This window comes from Mauremys mutica, chromosome 6 (genome assembly GCF_020497125.1).
Source record: "Mauremys mutica isolate MM-2020 ecotype Southern chromosome 6, ASM2049712v1, whole genome shotgun sequence".
NCBI classification, from domain to species: Eukaryota; Metazoa; Chordata; order Testudines; family Geoemydidae; genus Mauremys; species Mauremys mutica.
The window spans coordinates 106629537-106651938 of record NC_059077.1 but is presented as its reverse complement, the minus strand read 5'-3'; the positions used below and the strand labels follow the sequence as shown (position 1 = coordinate 106651938).

At 45.0% G+C, this 22402-nt stretch overlaps 1 long non-coding RNA gene across 1 annotated transcript; it reads left to right on the top strand.

Moving 5' to 3' along the window:
* Positions 1-4419: 4419 nt before the first annotated feature.
* On the top strand, positions 4420-20592 carry LOC123372403. Its single transcript, XR_006580268.1, has 3 exons — positions 4420-4557; positions 6145-6186; positions 20225-20592. It is a non-coding gene; the product is annotated as an uncharacterized LOC123372403 (long non-coding RNA).
* The last annotated feature ends 1810 nt before the right edge of the window (positions 20593-22402 follow it).

Genomic DNA, 22402 nt, shown 5'->3' with positions numbered 1-22402 from the left:
CCCCCGATGCAAATGAATGGTCCATTGTTCTTGGCCACATCTGGCTTGGTTTTTCAACTGCGCTCAAGAGGGGCTGGCTATTCTCCTTCATCTGGTAAAAACCTGTTTTGCCTCCTTGGCCTGTTTACAGACTCCAAAACATACTAGCAGAGTATCCATAATTTCACATACAGCAGTGTTACATTCATTTTAGAGTGATATTAAAGACCAGTGTGGTGGTGGTTTTCACATGATCTGTTAATGACTCCTTTTAAATAAATATCAGGGTAGGAGGTGTACTGAGCACATCAGGCCATACAGGTAGCAGGGAGCCCCTTGCCAACTGGCACAGAGGTGCTCTTAGGGTCACACAGTTTATCGGACAATAAATTACCTGTGGGAGCAAGGACATCGTTATTGCTGCCATCTGAGATTTAAGTCCCTGTAGCAGGGTGCTGGTGCAAAGGCACCTAATTAGCCCCTGCTCAGCCAGCCCCAATCAGGGGAAATAGACTGGGGCTGGGGAGAAGTCTAGTGCCTGGCCTTTAGAACTGGCTGCACCTGCAGGCCTGAGGGTTCAAGGGCTATAAAGGCTGGCTGGCTCCCAGAAGAGAGGGGAATGGCCAGGGAAAGAGAGTCAGTCTGTCTGTCTGTCGCCAGGCTGATGGCAGACCCTGTGTAGGAGAGGTGACTGTAAGGCCTGCAAGCTCTGTATATAGTATATCACTGGTGGTGGGAGAACAGGGTGTAAATAAAGCCACGGGTGCTGTAGAATTAGAAGCTCCTCTGAGCTGTATTGGGGCAGCCAGTGGGCCCCAGGAAGAGGGGCGGGCAGAGGACTTTGTACAGCCCCATTGTTGCGATAGGCATAACAAAAGGGAGACCTGTAGGACAAGAAAATATGTGTGGGGGAAAAAAAATTGAACTTGAAATTTAACGCACATTGGGGCAGATCCTCAGCTCTGGCTAAGGATCATGCAGTGCAAGGCGGGGCTGTGTGTGTGTGTGTGTGTGTGTGTGTGTGTGTAAGCAAGCTCAACTTTGAACTCCCCCAATTCTGAGACCTAGATCTCACCTATGAGTGCCCCTGATCCTGAGGCAGTTGTAAGCAAGGTCAGTCCCCTTATGTAGGTTAAAACAGCCCTTAAACTACTTTAGCTCAAACTTCTCTACCTGTTAACATCCCTTAGGGCCAACCCTACAGCCAGGATTGGTGCATCTTGGTGGTATCTTAGCCTTGTCCTTGGTCCTATGGTCCCACTGCAGGCAGCTGTGTGGAGGGGGTGGCTTCAGTATCGCTACACTAGCTCTACTACACTGCAGGATCCCCCTTGCACTTAGGAGATCCTCTCTGGTCCAGATATGCCGGTTCTACAGCCAGAATCGGGCAGTGGAATGGTACAAAGTGGCCACTTTATAACAATGCTTTAGAAAAGGCAATTGTTCATAGCACTCCATATTTTCAAAGCACTGTGAAAGCATTAGCTAATTAAAGTAAACGTCTTTCTCCTGCAATAGCTTTAGCCCCGTAAAAGGCATTTTGAGGCTGAATAAAATACTTTTACTACTTTATCACTAACACACTATTTCAGTTGATACAGTGCATCAATCTACATGGTGAGATAGCAATGTTCCTGCTTCCTGCCCCAGCCCCGCTAAAACTAAATATACATCTTTTAAAAATAAAATGTATTTGTGTTGGTTACAGGATGCTCTCACCTTACATGCAATACAATACAACTTTATCTTGTGTAGCATCAGACTGTGTTTCTCTGAATGTTTTACAGTCAGAGTGAAACAATAAAGAGCAGAGGCAGAGAGGACTGTAGAAAAAGCACCAGCATATTTTCAGATGCTCTTGTAGACGGAGCACTGAACTGGGACTCAGGGGACCTGGAATTCTATTCCTGGCTCTATCACTAGTCTGCTGATTGGCTTTGGGCAAGTCACTTCACCTTTCTGTACCTCAGTTTCCCTATCTATAACATGGAGATAATGATACTGTTCTTCTTTGGAAAGTGCTTTGAGATCTATGGATGAAAAGAGCTACATAAGAGCTTGGTGGTATTATGATGTGGGTGAGATATTATATACAGGCAATCTGATCCAGGAGCTGTAATAACTGGGGTGAGATTGTGGGAAGAAGCTAAAAGGAGGCCAATGCTAGATGAGAAGAGGGAGGGGAGTGGAAAGGAACAAGTTTCATGAGGCAGGTTGGCCCAAGACCCTGAAGATTTTTTAAGATCAAAGTGCAATTTAGAGCTGTATCTTGATCCTGTATGGGGAAGCAGTGGGATTGGCTAAGGAGAGAGTATGACCCAGGGACCCCCTGGTGGCAGAGGGCACAAAAGGAGTGCATAGGGTTTTACTGGGATCCCCTGGGTCAGATATATGCATCAGAGTTCACCAAAGGGTGGCATGTGGGATCTCTACCAAGAGCCAGTAGTCTGCTGGTTGGCATAATCATTGTGAAATTTATGTACGGATAATATCTAAGGAGTTATGCATCTAAACTAAAAACTATGTTCTTAAGGTCTTGGATTTAAGGCAGGTCACCAGGAGATGATATATCTCCTGCCTGAAAGGAACATTTCCAAGGTAACAGACATCTATCTCCCTTTCTGGCCATTTGGTATTATATGCCTCGCACTGCATGCCTTTTTGCATACTAAGCCAGTTGCAAAATAAGAAATTGCAAAATCTATGAGAAAGGAAATCTGCAAGCTGAAACAAACACCAGAGGGTGTCCTGTTTATGACAAAGGATGGATATTTCGGGGGACAAAGAATCCTTCACCTAGCAGGCAAGCCGGCAGCATGTCTGTCTCATGAAAGGTGGGTTACAGCCACCTGGCTGTAAAATGCTGCAAGGATTTTGGGTGAGTAACACTTGGTTAGACATGAGAGTACCTTGTTAATCACCGCTAGGCTCCAGAAAGTGTGTCATGATTTTATGTTACGTGGAACCATTTGTTTCCAGTGCTTCTGCTACTATTACTTGAATCTGTGTGATTTATCTGTAGCTCTTACTAGATTTCACTATAAACCTAAGTGCTGGGTGATAAGCAGCACAGTCATCTGAGGTGGAACTGGTGAGCAGGACACAGTGAATCTGTGAATACTGTGAGTGTCCAGTGAACCAGGGGCTGCCCACTACAGAGAGACACTTCAGACTGAAGGAGGTGGAGAGCTGATCCCTGGTGGGCACAGACAAGCCTTCCTCATGCTAAGGGCAGGTGGTTGAGAGGTGACTCACAACCCTGGGTACCCCCAGGAAGCGTCACAAGGAGATGACATGATTATCCTTCTTACATAATTTCTTATCATGCACAGAAAGTCCAGATTCTTTAGGGTATGGATACAGAAAGAAGTAGCACACTTCACCCCTTCCATGGGTGCTGTTTGGTACAGTCAGGCACATTGGTGAAGTGCAGAACTAAGCAAGTGCACTGCAGAGACAGCTCATCCATCATGCATTGCAACATTAATCCTGCCCCTTTATAGGCCTCACCATACCTGGCTAGGCAAGTCATTCTCTGCAAAATCACAAGTGCTGCTTTGTTATATTCTGTTCACCAGAGGGCTTGTTCTCGTCTCCATACATGTGCCTGTAGTGGACTTCCGTTAATGTGAATGGGAGCCATGCTGGGTATGGGCACTGAAGGAAGGACAGACTTCATCGCTTGGACATCTGGAAAAGGACAGGTCGTTGGGCTAGCAGATTCCATTCCCTAGTCTGAGCTCTGTGCAGACCTTTCCAGTACACACACATTTTGAATCAAGACTTGCCCTCCAAGACCTGTCCTACACTGTTCCCCACACAGTTGGACAGGAAATGTGTACATACATTTTTAATTGTTCTTTCCCCTACCAGTGATTTGACAAGCTCACTCTCATGGTGGCTGTAAGATCACTTGCATTTGACATGTAAAACCCACAAACTAAATCTTCTACCTGCTCACCTTTAACAAAACTCTTGTCATCTGCATTCAGAGGGGGAAGGACTTGTGCTCCATTCCAGGCCTGAAGAAAAGGATATGGGCCAACTCACTTTACCAGAAAAGCTCTAACTTCCCCATGACATGTGACCTCGCTGATTTCCATCTTCATTTGGCACCAGTATCACCTGTGGGGGAAGAAGAATGGTAGTACTGATCCAGGTGCTTTAAGATTTCCTCCTCCTTGCTGGTGGTGCTGTATGAAGGAGAGAAGGTTTCATATGTTATGTGGTACAGAATATTATGGCCAAGATTTTCAAGCGACTAGTGATTTGGGGTGTTCTGATTGGGTGTATAAACCTCACAATGGTGACAAAGGGGTTAAAAAGCTGCTGCAGGCAAGGATGCCCCTGCCAATCATGTTGGGGTGGAATAAGGGTTTAAAAGCAGGAAGCAGCAGATAGTAGGTGGGCAGCTCTGGAAGAGAGTAAACAGCAGTTCTACAGCTCTTGAGAGAGGCTCCTGGAAGGCTTCAGGGAACCTGTCCTCAAGAAGGACACTCACTAATTTCCCCCATGCCTACAAGGAGACAACATATTCCTGTATCCTGACCAGGTAGCATAGATTTGGCAAGCCCCAAGGTGAGCTGTTAAATGATCAATACAACTATCCTGTACCCCTTCTGGGGTTAGGGACTCTGGGACTATATTGAAAGGACTTTGGCAGTGGGAACTAGGAGCCCCCCATCCCCTTCAAATGCAAATGGACTAGATGGCTCAGTTTTGTATCGGGGAGACTCCTGTTTATGCAGATGGGAGCACCCGCTGAGTTTTGCAGCACCCAAAGATCAGGAGGTGCCTGTCAGTATCTTGAGAACTGGGACAGTGTCCAGCTTCAGTCACTGTATAGGGTCCTGATTATTTAGTTATTTTGTTTAGAAAGTGCAGAGAAGTTACTCTCTGAAAAGCAAGACCTCTTCAAGGGGTCTTAAACTGTGCATCCAAATATCACCAGTGATGTTTAAAACCCTTGGCCTACATGTTTAACTGGACCATATGGATTTCTTCCACTGCACACCCTGGATACTGATGAATGAGGAAATTCAAATATTTTGGAGCAGTGATTGGGCTATGCCCCAAAATTTGTTTCCAGATTTGAAACACTCTGGAGCTTGGAGACATTCAGACCTAAGGCACATTAGATGAAAGGACCATGTGCAAGGTTCAGATACCACCCCCTCAAAAGTTTGGGGTGTGTCCAGCTTGGGCCCATATGTGGTGCAGCAGTTCAGAGAAAGGTATGAATGCTTATCCAAATTATCCAGCTCTCTCAGGGTGACCAGATGTCCTGATTTTATATGGACAGTCCTGATTTTTGAGTCTTTTTCTTATATAGGCTCCTATTACCCCCCCTCCCCCGTCCTGATTTTTCACACTTGTTGTCTGGTCACCCTAAGCTCTCTTGATCTCCCAGACAGAGCTGGAAATCTCAGAGGAACTGGCTGCCTAGTGAGCTTTCCACTGTTTCCATTATTTTGAATCTTCTACCTCTGATTCTAAATAGAACCCAGAAATGCACAAAAATGGGAGTAAGAGGGGGAAATTCACTAGTTTTGGGAAACCTTAAGAAAGTTTGTGTTTTGTTCTGAGTGAAGATTTTTATTTTAATCCGATTGATTTGCTCATAGCTCATCCAGGGGCTCTTAACTTGTTAAACCCGGTGTTCCATGAGACTGACAGCATAAAGAAATATCATGGAGCTCTTTCTCTGCTCTGACAATGCCATCTTTCTAAAACAAAGATTCCTCTCTGCTCAAACAACTTGCAAAACAAAAACATATAAGGTTCCACTGAGATTGTTGTTGTTTCCTGTGTTGGAGGGTTGTGGCGTGAATTCATTAGTGAATGCTTGCAAAGCACTACATGTAAACTGAAATGTATGGGAAATGCTTAGTCAATAAAGCAGTGTGGTCTAGTGGGCTGAGCACAGGATCAGAAGCCCAGGTGTTCCTGAGTTTTAAACCTGCTCTACCAGGGTCTTGTGGTAAGAAGTCACTGGACCACCCTTTTCCTCAGTTTCCCTTGAAAAAATGGGAATAATAATTCTTCCCTACCTGACAAAAATGGTGTGAGAATTAATTAGTTAAAGTTTGTAAAGCACTTTGAACATGAAAAGAAAACAAAGATGCCTTTGTTTTACTGATTTTACATGTTTGCTTTTCTTGCTAGGCATTTCAGTGGGAGTTCAAAAGAAATCAGACAAAGGTAAAGGTAAGCTATCCATTAAAAACCTTATTCTTGTGAAGTATCCATTTGTGTCTTGTTACAACCCATTTGTGTCTTTACTATGCAAGATAAATAGCTCCAAAAACTAAGTATGCAAATAACAGAACATTAGATTTCTGTTCAGGTCATGGAAGAAGTTAAATTTATGCAGGACTAAAAATGAGCAATTTTTTTTTTTTTACTTGAACCTGATCCTGCATCAGGAAACTTCCATACAGGACTCTCTTTAGAAACTTTGTGCACAGTTCATTCTTAACTGTAGGGAATCCCTAACAGCACCAGTAAATAAGCAACTCAGGAATTAAATTAGCCCCTAGCTATCTTAAGCAAATAACCTACAAGTGAAATTGTGTTATCTAACTGGCCAGTTGATGCTTGGCTTTTTCCAGCTTTAAGAAAGAAATTAAATGGGAGAGCAGCATATTACTCTCATTTCAAATCCTCTGGAGCAGATAAACATTATCATGAAACTGGCCAAGGATGAAATTTAAATAAGTAGTGATTGGAAAGGATGACAGCAAGAGTTTCCAACCCACAAAAACCAGACAAATCAGTTTAATTAACTGAAAATTTTGGAGTACAAAGATAGGGGGGAATTATTGAGTTTGCTGTGTAATGCATGCTCAATATTTCTGTAAACAGATTAGTGTAAAGAAACCCTGCCATATAATTATCCTTTAAAATAAATAAAAAAATAAATCCTGGAGCTTTCTATGCACTTTTCTCCTTGTAAATCAGTGTCACTTTATAATTCCAGTGTGGATTACAGATTCATTCCATTTCTTCTATGGTCTCTAACAAAACAGAACCCTTCTCCAGTGCACTTCTGTACAGAACGGTTTGGTTTGTGGCATAACCACCATGTGTGTCTGCCATGTACAAAGGATTATGAATCCTCATATCGTGGTCATATGTTTATACTGCTCATTTCTTTTCTGAGAGCTCTGCATTGTGCAAACATAATGTTGTCTGTAAATACAGTAGTGGGAGAATTAAACAAATGTTAAGCCGCAGTCCCAGAATAGAACAGCAATTCTTTCTTCTTTTTTATTTTTGGTTGCTCAAAAAGCAAAACTCCTGGGTCTGTGGCTCTTCATTTGATCCCTGTTATAATACCACAGATGCTGTGATGATACCTGGGTTTAGCAGAGCTCTAAAACAGCCCACTCGACTTTGGATTTTTTCCATTTTTAGCAATCACACTGTCATTCATAATCCATGAAGTGGGATGGAAACAAATGATTCACGTTTTTAAAAAGGATAATGGTGAGAGCAGCATGCACCCGTTGATTAGGTATATGACTAAGAATTCAGAACTCCCAAATTCTAATCCCAGCGCTGACTGTTTCTGCGTTCTTGGGCAAATGATTTATACTCTCGGTGCCTCAATTTTCCCATCTATAAAATGAGAATGGTGTAAGGATCAGTTAACTAAATGATTGAATAGTGCTTTGAAGATGCAGAAGTGCCAAGTATTCTGGTTTACCTGTGGCCTGTTTTCCCTTTGCAGTTGCAGTATATATTACTGCATGGTGAAAAACTCCTGCTGTATTATGAACGTTTTATTGCATTGTCTCAGTTGTATCCAGCATGCTCGTCTGCTACAACTCAGAGCCAGGGAAAGGCTCTGGGTTTTTAACAGCAGTCTCTAGCTGCTAAACTTCTTCCCTTCCATGCCTTAATCTCTCTCTTCTTGAGTTTGTTTTCTGTATCTCAATGGCAGGGCTACAATGATGACTGTTATGTTATGGCTAGTTCCATTGCATTTTGTGCCTTTGGGAATGGTTTCCAACAAGGCAGAAATACACTGACAAGTGCAAAAAGCAAACTGATTTCTCCAGCAGCAGAGTGAGGTTGCTCTGGTGTTGCAGGCCTTAGCTTGATCTCCTTTGAGGTATAAGTACTACCTAATGAGGGGGTAGGTTAAAAACAGGCAAGCTAATGTGGGAATGGGGCCATTAGAAAGGCCAAAGATAGCATACTGTTTAGCATTGCTCGTTGTTTCTAATACGGTATGTTTAGGTCTTCAGCAAAGATACCGGAGGAGCTCAGTCCTGTAACAGCAGACATGTGAACATCACTGATTAACATTGTGCTGGATTCACAGATGGATTCTATTTAAAATAGAGTAGTAATTTGCAGGGGGGGAATAAGCACACATAATTCAACCCTGGCACTCTGTGTGGTAACTTGTGCTGAGTGCCTCATAGGCCTGCTGTCTCCTGTAAGCACTGCAGTTTGGGCTTTAGGCACCTATGTGTCACTTTAGATGCCTACAGGTAAAATTTAGATCCTTCAAATACCGGCTCAAGTGCCACCTTACCCCAGCTTTGTCTTAGGCCCCTAAGCCCTGTCTTGCATAACTCCAGGAGAGGTTTCATGGCTTTGAATCCCAAGGAGAGGGAGGCACCTCTCTCCAGCCCGGACTTAGGTGCCCATGTCCCTTCAAGGGAAAGGGCTTAGACCCTACCCCTCTCCTTGGCATTTCCAAAGAGCTAGTTTAGGTTGCTCCCTGCTCAGCATGCTGTGAAGCCATTTTGTAGGCACCTAACTCTCTCCATGCATTGTACAGGGAGGCTGGGCCCCTAACACAGGGCTGTGGATTCCATTAGGCATCAGGGCATCTAAATATTAGGCACTGCAACACTCAGCCTAAATTCCTTTTGTAGATCTAGCCCTTTGTGCCTTGACTGGCTTTTCCACGCTGTTTCTTTAGGAAAGAGAAGCCTGTTTTACACTGCGAGCCTTAGCTCAGGCAGTCAGGCTTGTGTGAGGTCTCTGGTTCCTCTGATTTTATAATACCAAAAGCCTCTGACTAGTTTTACACACCTGCTCTTCCCCCCAGATAAAATCTGCTGTGGGGGAAGAGGTTTCTGGCAAAATGGAGCAGCTGTTTAGCATTAATTGTGGCAGCCTAGGGGATGAGTAGCATAGCTGCTTTAAGCCTATGATTGGCCCTGAGAAAAGCGTGTTCCTATCTCCACCAAGTTAAATTTGGTGAAGGAGGAGCAAGTACTTGTGGGAGAGTTGTGTGTGTTCTGGCTGAGAGGCTCGGGGCTGTCTAAATACAGCATTGTGATAGTCTGAGTATCTGGGAGCAGATTACTCTTCTGGCTAAAAGATTAGCTTAAAGGCATGGGAAGATCTGGTGTGTCTCTAGGCTCAGGGTCAATATGGGGCCAATGGCCCAGAATTAAGGACATTAAAACAAATAACAGTAGAGGAAGATCAATGTGAATGAATAACTTTAATATAATCAACAAGTTGTGAGACTTTAATTTCATGAGACAGCATTTTGGAATAGCACTAAAATGTTTAAGTGGGATGATAATAATAGTGTCTCTGTGTGAGACAGAGGAATAAAAGAAATATATATCTTCAGGAGGAACAACTGAAAAATGCGTATTAACAAGGAAACTGTGACTCAAGACCTTGGCAATGGAGAACTGTGTATCATTTCTTCATGTAGCATTTTGCCTAATGAACTCAATAAATGCTTTGGACTTCTGTGTGAACTCATGCTTCTTTCACACAGGTGTAGTTCCATTGATTTCCTTGGGTTACTCTTTATATAGTGCTGCCAGGAAGAGCTGAGTCAGGCCCTTGGAGGGGTGAGAGCTGGATTGCTGAGAAACCTTTTTCTTCTACAGTGGATGAATTTGGAGACAGTGAAGTTGTTTGTAATGAAGCGAAGTGAAATGTTCAAATATTTCCAGTACACTGAAACCATGTGCAAAATTACTGTAATAGACCTCAGAATGAGGCTGTTCCTAGAAGAAAATCAGAGAGTTCTACTGACTACAGAAGCTTCTTTTCACTGAAAAGTTACCTCTAATGTTGTTCCCTGACTTAAGTCCTGTCCACACACACACAAATCCTTGAGTGCAGTGGTGCTTTTACCTTCAGTTGTCTGGCCTGAGAAGAGGGGCATGGATAAAACTAAAGTGAGCGCAAGCAGCAAACTCTGCTGCAGGTTATGCTGGCTAGCACCACAAATCTTTCAATGCCTTTCCATGATTCTCCCCATGTGGCCAGCAAGCACAGAGAAATTCTCCTACAATTCACTGGAAAAGAATTCATGCAGTGGCTCAGAAGTCTTAGGGCCACAATAAGCAAGTGCAGCACCAGCATGTATGCATCAACTCAAGAGTTGTTTTGCAGTATGGCCGTTCTCACTGAAGCTAGGCTAACTGAAAAGGAGTAACTCAAGTTAACGCTGCATTGAAGACATACAAAGGGACTCCTGCTCTGAGAAGGTAAGGCTGCTTATAAATACTTCTGGTGTAGTGGGTGAATCCTGTTCAGTAGTTTCCACAACCATTCTTACAATTTGGAATTACAAACTGGTTCTTTTCTGACCCTGAGTTTAAAAGTACCCTGCAATTGCAACCATTATACAGCTACTTCATCTACAAAAGCTTCCTACAAGACACTCATTGATTGATATTACTCTCTTGGTTAGTATGTATATAACACTTGTTGGGTTTAGCTGCTCATGGCTTCTCCCTTCTTGCACAATTTTGGGGATAGAAGTTGTGGTTGGTCTTCTGAGAGGTTGGGTGTGGTTTTTTGTTCCCCCCCCCAACACCTACAAGTACATCATGCAGTACAAAAAACTTTCTTATGGAACCATGTGACTACTTTACTGTATCCTGCTCAAGATAAATGGACAACTTATCCTCCATTACAAACAATTAACCTGGGTGAGAAAGTTGCATTAAGTTAAGATAGCATAATATTATCCAAGAGAAAGGGATTGGCTATTTATATAGATATCAAGAATGTACAGAGTTTGTCATAGTTAATGACTACAAACATTTTGGATGGGATATTAAACCTTGTGTTTAGGGCTTAATCCAGTCCCTACCACTTAGAGATCAGGCTGAGACCTATGTAGGGAGCTGATTGTCCCACACTGACCTACTGTGGGCTTCTTAAATCTTCCACTTGAAGCACCTGGCACTGACTACTATCAGAGAGAGGATACTGGACTAGATGGACTCTGGGTCTGATCCAACATGGCAATTCCTATGTTCCTAGAACCCTGGTTGGCACTGGTAATAAAATACCCACTGGCAGACTGTTCTAGTGTAGCTTCCATCTAAGGAGGACAGCTGTGGGGAAAAAATATAGTACAAAGTTTATTTTTAAGAGGCAACACAGCAGTATGTCTCACAATTACATGCTTGCAGTATACAATTCATTGGATGATTATTGCTTGAAAATTATAACTTTTTACCTTACCAAACACTCCATAGTAGTAACTGTTTGTTGTATATGGGTCTCCAGCATGGGGGGAGCGGTTGACATAGGGATCTATTTAGTTAGTTCTGTAAAGCATCGGTCTCTTGCTGGGAAAGACTTTTTACACAGATCTAGTGGTTTGGAGGTAATTTCAGGGCTCTCACTTAAGACAGGTATTTATCTGGTCTTATAAAGATGAAACCAAATACCTAAGCAGAAGTTAACAAATTAATATTAATGTCTAAGATCTTTGCCTAAGGCCTGGTCTACACTAGGACTTTAAATCGAATTTAGCAGCGTTAATTCGAACTAACCGCTCAACCGTCCACACCAGGAAGCCATTTAATTCGAACTAGAGGGCTCTTTAGTTCGAATTTGGTACTCCACCCCGACAGGTGGAGTAACGCTAAATTCGACATGGCTAGTTCGAATTAGGCTAGGTGTGGATGGAAATCGAACTTAGTAGCTCCGGGAGCTATCCCACAGTGCACCACTCTGTTGACGCTCTGGACAGCAGTCCGAGCTTCGATGCTCTGACCAGCCACACAGGAAACGACCCGGGAAAATTTGAATTCCTTTTCCTTTCTGGACAGTTAGAATCTCATTTTGTGGTTGGACATCGGGGCGAGCTCAGCAGCACCGGCAGCAATGCAGAGCTCTCCAGCAGAGGAGTTCATGTAATCTCTGAATAGAAAGAGGGACCTGGCATAGACTGACCGGGAACTCTTCGATCTGATCGGTGTGGGGGGGCGAGTAGTCTGTGCTTTCGGAGCTGCGCTCCAACAAACGGAATGCAAAGACCTACGAGAAGGTCTCCAAAGCCATGATACAGACAGAGGATACAGCCGTCATGCAACGCAGTGCCGCGTGAAAATCAAGGACCCCAGACAAGCCTACCAAAAAATCAAAGCGGCCAATGGATGCTACGGAGCCTGCCACCACTGCCCCACCAGTGACCATGGACTCTGATGATGGGACAGTGTCGACGGACAGTTCCTCGACGATGTTCACGGACGGGGAAGATGAGGAAGGGTTTGTGGAGGACGAGGCAGGCGACAGCGCTTACAACACTGGTGTCCCCGACAGCCAGGATCTCTTCATCACCGTCACGGAGATCCCCTACCAACCCTCCCCGACCATGAACCCGGATCCTGAATCAGGGGTAGGAGCAGTCGGTAAGTGCTTTAACCATGTTAACTTTTATTCTTAATATAACAGCAATCTGAAGTGTGTGACAAGGAGGTCTCTGTATATATGGTGATAGAACAGAAATCCTCCTGGGAGATCTCCACGAAGCTCTCCTGCCGTTAATCGATAAGCATCAGCAGGAGGTTCCTGGGGAGAGCTGCCTTATTGGGTGCTCCGTGATAGCACACTTTTCCGCGCGAGGCTTTCATGCGGTATTCAGGGAGCACTGCCTCCCAGAGCACGGCTGCATAGGTCCGTGGTTCGTGCTAGATTTCACGCAGCATGCGCTCTCTATCTCCTTCAGTGCCCGTCCTTACGGTTATCTCGCTCGGAGACTCCTGCATCTAAGTAGGGGAATTACTGTAATGTTACGCCTGGTCCAAAGTATTTTTAAAAAATCTCCGGACAGACGGCATAGCACAGACTCAGCACGCAGCTGCGTGACGAGCGTAACGGAAAGCCAAAGAATCAAATGGACGCTCATGGAGGGAGGGGGGAACGAGGACGCAAGGTATCCCACAGTTCCTGCTGTCTCCGAAAAGCATTTGCATTCTTGGCTGATCTCCAAATGCTTCTAGGGTCAAACACAGTGTCCGCGGTGGGTCGGGGCATAGCTCGGCAATTTACGCCCCCCCCCCGACCCCCAGAAGTTAAAGGGAAAACAATCCTCTGTTGACTCTTTTACATGTCACCGTATCTGTACTGAATGCTGCAGATAGACGCGCTGCTGCAGCACTCAACAACAACATCCTTCCTCCCACCCCGCCATGGGTGGCTGATGGTACAATAGGACTGCTACCCGTCCTCATCATCAGCCTATTGGCACATGGGGCAGTGCAAAAGGACTGGTAACCATACCAACTTGCTTGGGACAGGTCGATCAAGGTCACCTGGTCCTAATTTTTCATGGTAGATGGTGCAGTATGGCTGGTAACTGTCCTCATCATTGCAACAGGGGGCTGAGCTCCATCAGTCCCCACCCTTCATTGTAAAGAAAAGATTCAATTGCCCCTGGACTAGCAGAGGGATGATTGGCTCCCTCCTCCACACCCCTTAATGTCATCTCTGGACTATCATTGCAGCTGGAGGCTTCCTTCCACTCATTTCTCACAAACGACTACCTGTGTCTTATTCATGCATTCTATATTACTTCATCACACAAGTGGGGGGACAATGGTATTGGAACTCAGGAAGGCTGGGGGAAGAACGGAATGAACAGCTGGGGTTGTTTCAGGAGCACACCCTGTGAATAGCATTCAGCTCAAAATTTATGCATGATTGGCCAGAGAGCAGCTGTGCTCTCTGGTTCTATGATACAGTGGTTCTCTAGTACAGTTGCCCATATTCTAGGCAGGACTGATTCTATTTTTAGATACCCAAAAAGGAGGGATTGACTCGGGGAGTCATTCCCAAATTTTGCTTTTGCGCCCCTGGCTGATCGGCCAGGGGCACTTATGACAGCACCAAATGGCGCAGTGCAAAAGGACAGGTAACCATGACCATCTTATTACCGTCTTCTTACCAGTTCATGGTATGGTAGACGGTGCAGTATGCCTGGTAACCATCGCTGCTGTCATGCAAAAGCAAAAGCATGCTGCTGTGTAGCGCTGCTGGTCCGCCTCTGTCAGCGGCATCTAGTACACATACGGTGACATACACAAAAGGCAAAATAGGGTCCATTGTTGCCACGCTATGGCGTGTGCCAGGGCATTTCATGGAAAACGTGCTCGAAATGATTGTCTGCCGTTGCTTTCCCGGAGGAAGGAATGACTGGCGACATTTACCCAGAATCCACCGCGCAAATGATTTGTGCAACAGCAGGCACAGGGGTCTCAACAAAAAATTCACAGAGACAGCCTAGACTCAGTTAATTGTTCGCAAAAAAGTATCTTTGCAAGGAATTCACTAACTGTTTCCCATCTCACAGCTTCCACTGTCTCCAGACCTTCCACAGCATCCCCCTCGCAGAGGCTGGCGAAGATTAGGCGGCGAAAGAAAAAGACAAGGGACACGATTTTCGATGAATGTGTGGGCTGCTACCTAGCCGAGGCGGACCAGCAGAGGCAGTGGAGGGAGAAAGTCTCTCTGTACCAGCGCTCACACAGCGAATGGGAGGAGAGGTGGCGTGAGGAACACAAGCAGGCGACTCAAGCAATGCTTGTACTAGTGAGGGAGCAAACGGACACGCTCCGGTGACTTGTGTATGTTCTGCAGGACCGCTGCAGGACAGAGCCCCCTGCAGTATCTCTGCAACCACCCTCCCCCGCCACAAAGTCACATACCCCCCTCACCCTAAATAACCAGGAGGATGCCCGCCCTGGGCCGTGAATACTGTCACTGCACCCCAGCAGAGTGCTCAAGTAACCAAAAGCTCTCATACCCTACGTTTGCATAAGTCCTTCCCTTCCAGACTCAAACAAGTCCCAATCCCAGTCCCATCCCATAACTGTGTACTTAAGTAATAAAAATACTTTGCTGTTAAGTACTGTTTCCATCATGTTTTTTCACTGAAGACTGTGTTTGAATGGGGTGCGTGGGGAAGTGCGTTGCTAATTGCATAGGACAGGCACCTTTCCCAGGGTACAGACACGGGGGCCGGATCAGCAGCGGGTCACACACACAGTGCAGTCAGTAGGCACCGTGGTCGGTATGGGAGGTGGTTTCCAGGATCTGTGTGGGCGGGGGAGATGTGACTTTGCAGCGGGGGAGGGCGGTTACAGATCTTATACAGCGGTCCTTGTCCTGGACCGCTGAGTCACGCAGCAGAGGAATCTGTATCCGTCCTCCTCCGCCACAAGGCCACATAGCCCCCCGCACACAGAATCCCAAAAAGGAGGGATGGCAGGCTCCGTTGAAACAAGCAGTCCGGCAATGCGGACCGCTGTAGGAGCAGGAGCCTGTCATTCCTTGAGTTTAGAGGCGGTCTTTACATCAGCGCACACCCTACCCACCACAGTCTGCGTTCCAGTTTCAACCCTTTAACGAAAAGTCATGAATAAAGAAACCTCTCCTCAGTAACAGTGTGACATGTATTTTATTTTTACACGTGTCTTGGAAGTGGGGGAAACAGGGAGAACGGGGTATTTAACCGAAGAGGAGAGTCAACAGTAACTGGGTAAAGAAACAGGGGCAGGTTCAGCTTCTCTGTAAAGAAACTGAACAGTCACAGGTCACGCTGCTCGCTGGTATTTGAAGAGTTCCTTGTCGCTGTCCCAGGCGCCTGTATAGGGCTTCATGAGCAAGTGCATTAGCGGGCAGGCTGGGTCACCGAGGATCACTATAGGCAAATGCACATCCACAACAGTTATTTCGTGGTACGGGAAGAAACTACCTTCCAGCAGGCGTCTGAGCAGCCCGCAGTTCCTGAGAACACACGCATCAGGAACCTTGCCCGGCCATCCGACGTTCATGTTGGTAAAACGTCCCCTATGGTCCCCCAGTGCTTGCAGAACCATTGAAAAGTAGCCCAATTTCTCAGCAGCTGAATGTGGAAGAGGTGGACAATAAAGTGCGAGGAGGAGAAAACGGCGAGGATCGCAGCGGGCTCCATGCTTGCAGTGCTGTGGCGTCCACGCTGTCACTGACCAGAAAAGTGCACGAACAGATTGCCCGCAGGCGCTTTCAGGGAGGGAGGGAGTGAGGGCGTGATTGACGGTTCAATGACGACAGTTACCCAAAACCACCCTCGACACATTTTTTCCCCCAGCAGGCATTGGGGGCTCTACCCAGCATTCCAATGGGCAGCGGGGACTGCGGGAACTGTGGGATAGCTTCCCACAGTGCACCGCTTCCGAAGTCGACGCTGGCCCCGTGAATGTGGACTCAGAAATTCGAATTAGTGTATTTAGTATGGATACACAAATTCGACTTCATAAGGTCGAATCCACAAATTCGAACTAAGTTGATTCGAAATAGTCTTGTAGTGTAGACAAGGCCTAAGTTAGATGTCTTAGACTGAGGTAAAAACAGCTATACTGAAGTAGGATTTTGGGAATCTGATCTCAGCATCATTTTAGTTTATTGGTCTAGCAAAGTTTCTCTATCTTCTCTGTGTTCTGGTTCTGGGTTTGGACTGTTCCGTGAGCCAGAGAAGGGTCACAGCACTAGATTCCCATATGGTTTACCAGTAGGTTTAGCCAGAATTGGAGGGGTCCCACAGCTTCTTTGCTGGGCTTGCTATTCAAAGACTATGCAGTTTCTCAGTTATTCTCAGTCTTTAACCAGATTCACGACTCTCCTCTTTAGTTTCTGGTTTCAAATCTGAACTGTGCTAATGACTCCCTTGGCTAAGTGATAACATCTCTATGAAGGTTCATAGAGTAAGTTCCCTAGAACGGAAAGTGAACTTCATCAGATCCTGGTTTCATTTATGGAATGATCTGTTGACTTCTGGGCTGGAGGACATATGAAACTACAACAACTCTGCTGGGCTCAGATGAAAGGCATCTTTTATGAAGTATCAGGCTTTCAGAGATGAGGAAGGAGCAACTCTTGTTTCCTGTTGGCCTGGTAGTCATATTTTGTGGTTCTCAAATTTTTGAACTTTGTTCCTTTTGGCATACAGTGAATTTCACTGATGTACTACAAATATCTTAGTCAATACTTAGTAGGAAAAAGAGGCAGTTCTGATTCTAAATGGAGCAGAATTTCCCATGTTCAGCTAAAATTACTTTCAAACTATTCTTTTCACCCTTGGTATTTCTCAAGCTTCAGTGATTTTTGTGTGGGTGTCTAACATGTACTTTTTACAGTGTTTTATCTTTTTCATACGTTTCATGTTGCTAAAACATATTTCAAATGTGTAACTTCTCATATGAACCAGGTTTTTTTTCTAAATTACCTAGATTTAGGAGATAAATGGTAGAAGCTGTCACAGTTCAGGGTGACTGCAAGTCTGTATTTTCCCCTTAGTGGTTCAGCAGGGGCGCATGTTCTTAGGCTTCTGGCATTCCCAGCTGTTGCTTCTCTTGGGTGGAGACCTGCATCTCTCTCCCTTCTAGCCAGGGTACATCAAGGCTGCATAGGTCCCTGAGTGTATTGTGACTTTCTGGCAAAAGGCAGTCTGCCTAAGCAGGCTTGCTTCACTTCTCTCCTCAGAGACACACAGTGTGATTGCTAAAGTTCTAAGTTACCACATAGCTATTTCTAAGCAAGTACATTCTTAATGTAAAGAGAAATACAGAAAAAACATATTTTTAAAAAAAAATAAAAGAACCTATATGCATGCGAATAAGCTTACCAGAGATCAACCCGCTAACTCTAGAAAGGGCTCTTTCCAAAAGATAGAAGCCCACCTTGGACCAGAAGTCCTGTCCATGTACTGGATCAGAAAGGAGGCTCTGAGTCATCTTAATTTCAGGCTACTTATTCAAAAATCCTTTCTTTGTCTTTTGGTTCCTGGAGAATCCAGATTGGGTCTTTGAATTGTTCTCATGCAACAGGTGATCGGCAGACAGGTCTCCCCTACCCCTCAGGGTGAAGCTTCAAAGGATGAGTTCTTAGGTGGGGGGTTGGAATTCTCTCAACCCAGATATTTCCTCAGAAATCAACTTCAAACACATCACCCCCCCAAAGTCCTTTGAAGTTCCTAATCCTTTCCAGAGCTTGCATTAGTCTGTCTCTTAGGGAAGTTGCATACAATTCCACAAGAACACACACACAATTTTGTCTTTCATACAAAAGACTCCATAGGTATTAAACTTAATTAACTAATGTTTAGCTTAATTCCATAAGGTTTGTCCAGGATATTGCAGAATATTGTCATGTCTGTCTCATAAGCACATCATAAACAATATATCCAACTTACTCTTTATAGCATCTTTATACACTCATTCTTATATAAAATATTCTATGCCTGTTCACAAAAAGCATCAAGGAACTGGTGATTAAAATGTAAGAGAAACAAACAGGCTACAAATATAAGGGGTATGTAATTAATTCATACAAATGTAAAAGATTCCAGTCTTAGAAATAGCAGTTTATGTTTATACATTTTAACAGCTCAAACAGCAACATCTTGGCTCGCCAGGTTTGAGCTGCTTAATAGTTGTTAAAACCATTTAGGGTAGGTTCAAAAAGTTAAAAAATCTCTTTTTAAAAGAAGCCTGAATACAGGTGGGTTAATTACCATTTTTTTTGTGTCAGAGCTCCCATATGCATGCTGAGGGTAAACCTTGCTGTGGGTTGGCTTAACCTGTGTGGTCGGGGTGTCTGTTGGGGCGGTTTGGGTGAAACTCAAACCTTTCAAAATACCAGCGTGTGCTTTGATGAATTGTATTTATCGCACAACAGGGTACTTTAGTGAGAGCGGTAACACAGAGTGAAAAGCAGCTTCCTAATTTCAACTGGTTATTGTGTTGGGTTACTTCGAAAGGTCACAAGAGACACAGCAGCAAGTTCAACTTTCTCTTTTATTGGTGTCCTAGTTTTATATTTCACCCTCGCAAGCACAAGTGAGATCAAGGACTAGGCACGGTTCTCGATGTTGAGCAGCAATAACTCTCAAGCCTCTTGTGTGCATGCTCTCTTAACCCCAAGAGCACAGGGTACAGAAGAAGATGTTGGGGGTCTCCGTATGGATATATCTGAGGAGATGTGGATCTAGGAGCAATCTTCAGCATGCTACTGAGGTGCTTAGTTATGTACTCTCCTCTTTGACCCTACACCCACTACTATGCAGGAGAAACTTGGCAGTTGCATAGCAACACCATCGTTATCTTAGAATCAAATTCCCATGCACTCATCACTTTCCATCTTGTGCCTCTCACCTAGCCCTCCACACCTGCTCTGTGCACGCTCATTTTTGCCTTCTTGAGGATCAGGCAGAAATTCAGGCTCAAAAACTCCAACTTAATCTGGGAAAGCTGCATTCAGTCAATTTATGGCCTAATTTTATGCCAAAGTGGGATGCTGGGTGAAAATACGAGAATCTTTAGTGCACTGCAAATCCCATGCATGCTAAGCCATCAGGTGATTGCATTGTTTATTCTTCTAGAACATAATGTGCCATAAAAATAAATGTTGATCTGGATATTATGGAAAAGGCAATTGAGCCCAACACTGGCTAAAGCATTTTGAACGTATTGAAGCTGCTAATAATAGTCTGGCATACTGTATGTGTAATTAAATAGCTTGTGAGGAAAAACCTTGTTTTAATACTGAGGGTGACTGCTGTGATTTGACTGCAGCTCTTTGTCAGTAACGTTTCCTAATCTAACACCACATAAAGTGTTTTATGTGGATTTCAATGCAGTTCACAATCGGAGGGAGAAACATTTGTGGGGAAATGCAGTTAAATGACTCATTTAACGCACACAAAATCCCTGTAGTCCTAAAGCATGTTTTGTTTACCCAGGTTCATGTGTGCCTTCCAAACAAACATACATCTGGGAGGGTTGGGGCCTCATAAAAGTTTATTTTACTAGTTTCACAAATACTGTTGAATAGCGAACGGTTTAAACTCCAAAACCAGCATTAGAGGGTTGTAGAGCTTGGACCTAAATTGAGTTCTGGAAAAGTTCAAAGTAAAGCAAGCTTAGTGTTAGAATAATTTCTGTGTTTCACGTCCCCTTGTCATTTGTTTTCCACACAGTGATGTGAAACCATGCCATAAACCTGCAGGAGCCTGTCTGGCTGATGTAGCAGGTTCCACTTTGTCAGCTTTGATGGGTGCACTTAAAACATTTTGATAACACGACATTCCCCGATGTCCAAGTACAGCTCAAGCAGAGTGCACCAGCTGTTGCTTCGACTGCTGATCAAGAATCTCCCAGATGAAGACAATCTTATATAAACCTGCTATGAAAATGAAAACCCTCTCGTGAGGTTATATTTTCCCCAATTACTCTGTCTGCATTCATGTGGTGGAAACTTACAAGAACAACCCTGAAAACATCCTGGGACATGAGAGGGTCTTCTTCATTGCAAAGCAGCCCTTCCATTAGAACAGGAGGTTCCCTCTCTGCCTTAATTGTGCTGCTGGTTCAATGAACAGTTTCCCCACAATACTGATGATGACCAGTTTTGGTTAGCAAGAGGTTTCCTCCCACCCAGGGGCGGCTCCAGGCCCCAGCACGCCAAGCGCGTGCTTGGGGCTGCAAGTCGCGGGGGGTGCTCGGCCGGTGCCGCGAGGGCAGCAGGCAGGCTGCCTTCGGCAGCTTGCCTGCGGAGGGTCCGCTGGTCCCGCGGCTTCGGAGGACCTCCCGAAGGCAGCCTCCCTGCCGTGCTTGGGGCGGCAAAATGCCTAGAGCCACCCCTGCTCCCACCTATGAAGTTAACGGGGAGGTTCATTTCTATACCGGAAAAAATAGTTTTTTTCCCCCCTTGCTACAAACTGCGGTCTCCTCCCTCCTCTCTTTAGTTGTATAATGTTTATGTGGGCAGATGTTCCCAGAATTCCATACCTCTTTAGACTCCCAGCATGCAGCAGGATTCTGCACATAAATCCAATACTGAGACTTAAATTGCAATCGATCTGCTACACTCTAGCCAAGGAGATAAAAGTTCTGCAACTGTCAAGAAGAGATGTATTAGTCTGGCCATGCCTACAGTGCTTTGGGAGGGTTTCTAAAAACGAACATGCTAGTCTTGCTCTGCTGAAAGGGGAGACTTGAAAATGTAAGGCCTTCATTTCCAAATTTCACACAGCCAACAGGTAGACCTAATTCAAAAGGATGTTTTTTCTTTCCTGAGGGTCTTGGTAGTTTGTTAGAAATAATTGCACATATGATCTGTTGGAGTTAACAAATGCTCAGCAAGCTCTTAAATTGCACAGCAGCAGACGGTACAGTTCAAAATACTGCAGTAATTTAGTACTACTGAATGTCCAAAAACTAACCAGATAGTCTGATCTTGAATGCCCAAATCTCCACCTACTTTCTTAAAATATTCATAGGGAAGTCAGCCTCCACACTGAACTGTTCAGCTCCTGGTGGTGTTTTTGGTGATGTAAGAGAAGATCCAGAAGTAGTGGAGGAATCTGAAAAACCTGTATGCAGAAGCTACTAGTCATCTCCTTTTATACTAGTACTTTATCTTGCCACTATGGTCTCAAAGTGCCCCGGAGATGAATATTTGGTTTCAATTCTGTGTCCAGCAAGTAAGATGAACCAAGGATCAGCCAAGGCAATATCACAATTTTCTGTCATGCAATGCTTATCGCTAGGTCACATTTCCAGCTAAGTCATGGCTTTGAGCGCTGTGCAGTACAGAGGGAGGGAAAGCCCTTAGTTCCCCAGCGCTAGTGAAGGGAGGCACCATTACTGTAGAAACGGTAATGCTTCCAGTGGAGCAGCAGATCTCATTATATATGTCAGAAAGAAGTAGCCTGTGTTTTCCTCTCAATCTTTTGCAGCCCTACCAGTGCTTGATAGTGATCAGGGGAAGTGGGGCCATCAGGCATGCTAAGAACAATTCCAATAGCATGCTAGCTGAAGGACCCAGGCCAGGGGTGGCCAACCTGAGCCTGAGAAGGAGCCAGAATTTACCAATGTACATTGCCAAAGAGCCACAGTAATATGTCAGCAGCCCCCCATCACCTCTCCTCCTCACCCCGCTCCCGGCGCCTCCCGCCCACTGGCAGCCCAGCCGATCAGCACCTCCCCTTCTCTCCCTGCACCTCCCGATAAGCTGTTTTGTGGCATGCAGGAGGCTCGGAGGGGTAGGAGCAAGGGCACGGCAGGCTCAAGGAAGGGGACGGGAAGGAGTGGAGTGGGGGCAGGGCCTGCGCCAGAGCCAGGGGGTTGAACAGTGAGCACTCCCCAGCACATTG